This window comes from Vigna unguiculata, chromosome 7 (assembly GCF_004118075.2).
Source record: "Vigna unguiculata cultivar IT97K-499-35 chromosome 7, ASM411807v1, whole genome shotgun sequence".
Lineage (NCBI taxonomy): Eukaryota > Viridiplantae > Streptophyta > Magnoliopsida > Fabales > Fabaceae > Vigna > Vigna unguiculata.
Window position 1 is genome coordinate 30,566,159 of NC_040285.1, and position 4,320 is coordinate 30,570,478.

The following is a 4,320-nucleotide window of genomic DNA, read 5'->3' on the forward strand; positions in this document are numbered from 1 at the left end:
GAAAGTTACTTTTATAAAAGATAAAATTATCACATTAATTATTATGGGGTGTAGCAAGAAAGTATGGGGGTTTATGAAGAAGAGGCGGAAGAAGACATGGAGTGCCCTGACCCTCATTAGGAGATAGGCCCAGCCCAGCTGTCCAACACGTGGATGGAGATTTTTTTTTTCATCCTCATAAATATGAAAATTAGGATATAATAAAATATATATATATATATATGCGCGTAAAATTTATAATAGATATTTTTAATGGATAATAGTTTATAATTGCTTTGAGTATTTAATTATACTTTAGTTTACATGTATGGGTATTTTATACGTATCGTAATATTAAATTATCCTCTATTAGTAAATTTTATTTGATATGTTTTAGGAAATCAAGTCCAATAAAAATATTAATAATTAAATATATTTTTTTAAAATTATTTAAAAGAAATTGTGTAATTTGAAAACTTTTTTATTTTGAATTACATAATTTAAACGTCATTTCTTGTATGAAGTTTTTTTTTTAAATTACACAATTTAGAATTATTATTTTTCTTTCGGAGTGTGCAACCATAAGCATTTTTTACTTTCAAATTTTATAAGCTTTTTTTATTTTACTTTTTTATTGTGCGATTTGAAAAGTTATTTTTTGTATAAAAAAAATTTTGGATTTCTAAATTATTTTTTCATAGAAAAAGCTTTTTGTATTGATATTCAAAAGTGCCTTTTACATTTCTGAAAGTCATTTTTAAAATAATGGAAATCCCATGATATGTTTACCTCTTTCAAGTGAAAAAAAACGTGAGAGAGGAGAAAGGACCAATTATAACGAGGGAGAAAGAAATGACAGAAACAAAGGATATTTTTTATTTGTACGAAGCCCACGAAAATTTACGAGAAGCAATGGGGGTGCAGGAAGAATATCGAACACGGACCCTCTTTAAGTTTTTTGGAAAGTAAAGGCCAGCACAATTATTCTATGTGTTTCAGGCGAGGGGGCTAAGCCTGCGTTCGGTGTTGTGTCCCGTTGGGTGCGAATCGTTCTTGTGCTCGCTGTGTCTAATCGGAGCCGTCTCTGTGTCTTATCAGAGATAATTTTCTTGGTCTCTCTGTTTAATTTCAACTGAACCAATGTCTTGATAAAACCTAGGATCAGTTTTTCCTCTATATTGTTAACATGTTAGAAAATGAATATTTTTTGAAGAAATTATAGATGCATTTCATTTAAGAAGCTTTCTCTAATGCAAGCAAAACTCTTTCCTGACAAAGAATCAAACCATTTATCGAAAAAGTATCAGGATTAAGGAGACCAAGAAAGCAAAATTGGTGGACTTCTAAACTTCCAATTTTATTTTCAAAGACTCTTCCTTAGTTCATATCACCAAACCTAGATATTTCATATGTAAACATTAGACCACTTTATCATTCATGCATTTGGTTATACAATTTTTTCAATGATACATCAGCTCCACTCTGTATAGTCATTTACACCCGCGCCTACGGAATGCATGCTATGATTTCGATAATTGCTACTTGTCCTTCATCTTTTTGTTTGCAATGGCATAATAGGAAATGAGTATGATATGTATGCATCCCCTATTTTTTATTTCCTGTTTTATTCAATTGTAAAAACCTTTAGTTTTTTATAGTGGACTTTTGTTAGTGGGTTCCAGAAATGGAAATGTTGAGGTGGGTAGTTTAAGCATTGCTCCCTCGAATTCATTTTGGGTATAACTTATGTCCAGGGAATGATTGAAGTTTTATAAGAATATCTAGTGATTTTGTGGGAGGTAAATAGTTATTTAATATTTTGCTGGGTATAGTTTTTGTCTTATAATTACCTATTCCCAGAAATAAGTTTTAAATTATACAAAATACCAGACATGGACAGAATATGTTTCCAAAAATATCATTCTGAAATATCTTGTTCCTGAGTACGTAACATTCTTCTTCAAAACAAATGCAACAATTTTCGTTCCCTGACAATTTTAGGCAACTTATTTGCTTTGGAATTGATGGAGACCAAATATTTTCGTCTTTCATATGCAATTCACCGATTAACTTGCACTTCTCCTTCCTAATCTCCTACAATTAGTCGATCAACTTACTCTTTTTCTTCTTTATAGAGAGTTGATTAAAGAGTTGGAAGGAATTGAGGAGAGAATAAATATATTTGTGTTGTAGATATGAAATAGAAGTACCGACTACATAATCTCGGAAAACAAAATCAAATAAAAAGGTACTTAGACAAAAATAAAAATACTTTTGCTCATTTAATAGAATGAAAATTTTTAATAAGGACGGAATTGAAAAAATATATACAGATACATAAACACACTTGCCTAATTTTTATTATGAAAATTTATTCCATAAATTTAATCATGAAATTTTGTAAAATAAGTTAAAAAAATACAAAAATTCAGATTAGTCAAGTATTTTTCAACCAAACACTCAATTTATCACTAACAGAAATAAAAATAAAAGAAAAATAACGAAAGAAAACAGCACAGAACTAGTGAAATGAAAGAAAACTTTAAAGATACCATCCATTAAACGTTCTCTATAAAATCCATTGTATTAATAATACAACTCCCTCAGTCATAGTTCGGATTACACAAGATCAAGGTAAAAAATAGTTACATGCATGATGCATTTACAAGTACACATTCTTTCAAGAAATAGCCTTCAACGATTACCTTCAATCCATCGCGCCCGTGAAACTTTTTTCCTGAGAAGGCAGTGTACACAAACCGCTCCTCACTGCCAAACAGTAAATTTTTGCATTAGGAAACCAGTTAGTTTGAGCTGAAAGAGAAAGAAAACGAAGAAAGAATAAAGGGAGGTAACTCACTATTGGACGGAATCATCTATGTGGACTTCACAGTTCCGCGGAATGTTGTGCTTTTCAGTATTAATTTCCATTGACATGTTTGTCAACTTCAACTCAAGAAGACTGTTAACATGATTTAATCCATCAGGAAGTACTTTCATGCGCGGACATAATCGGATCTCCAGTTGTCTCAGGAGGAAAGTGCTTTCTGCTCTATTTTCCATTCCTCTAATTACTCCAACTTTCAAACTCTCAAGACACGAAGCTGAGAAAAGCTTTCAGACGTGCAAACAATGGTTCGTCCTAGGTAGAATTCCGCAAGTAAAGACAACGAGCGAAGATTTCGAGCATCTTTCAAAATTTGCAAGCGATCATCCACTAGTTTCGAATGTGATAGGGTAAGCACAACAAGCGTTGGTGGAAGGAAGAGCTGATTCAATGGAGTATTCAAACATCCCAGCAAATACAAGTCGATGAGATTAGTGTGATGTTTCAAGAACTCCAAGTGTATTTTCGAAGGTTGACCTTGTTTATCTCTTGATTTTAGCCTCAGTGATTGGAATTTGGTAGAGTTTGTATGTAAGTGTGTTTCAGATCTAGAGTTTGGAGTTGCTGCAAGGTACTTATTGACGATGAAAGGACTCTAGATAAGTCCATCTTAGGCCAAGATACCTCAACCCAGAAAGTTTTGCAATGTCTTTGGTCAACTTGGGCTTGTACACGCCTTCTAAATCAAGCACCTGCAACTGTAGAAGACAATTGTTCCAAATACACAGGTTCAGAAAGTTTCCTATGTCTTGCCCAGGCTTACTTCCTTGTCGGGTATGGAAGGACAAGAAGGAGAGAACGGTAGTAGGTTCTCAGGGAAGTGCAGTCTCTGGCATAGGTGTTACTGTTACCATGAATATGTGTGTGCCAGATATCTTTTACTTAGGTGATCTGCTACCGACGTATTCTGGAATTTTTTGGAACTGCCTCCAAATGTGTGCTAGTGCCAACTTCAGGAATTCTAGTTTGAAGATTTGACGCAAACCATCAGGGAAACGACATGTTTTGATCTTGCCATTGGGCTTTCTCTTGGCAATTTGAACCATGTCGAGATCTATGAACTCAATCTAGGCAGGAGGCTCTCTGCCACCCACAAAGCGACCAATCTTCGTACAGGAATCTCAAAATCAGCCGGAAACAGTTCAAAATAAAATAAACATCTCCTTAGATAGGAAGTTAAGTTGGTGTTGACTGCGTCAAGTGTTTCAAACCAAGGGTTTTTATCTTCATTAAACTGCTCTAGTACCTTCCTCCACTCCTCTCTGTAGTCACATCTTTACCCGAAAGTAGTTGCCCATGTTTAGTATTTTCAGTGGTAGTCCCGCATTTGGCTGCAATTTTTCTCCCCATCTCTTGTTTGGTTCTGAGTTCATTGTCACACTCAAATTTCTGTTACACGAATCCAACTATTTTCATCATCTAATAAACGTAAAGGGTGAACAAAGAACGACCTA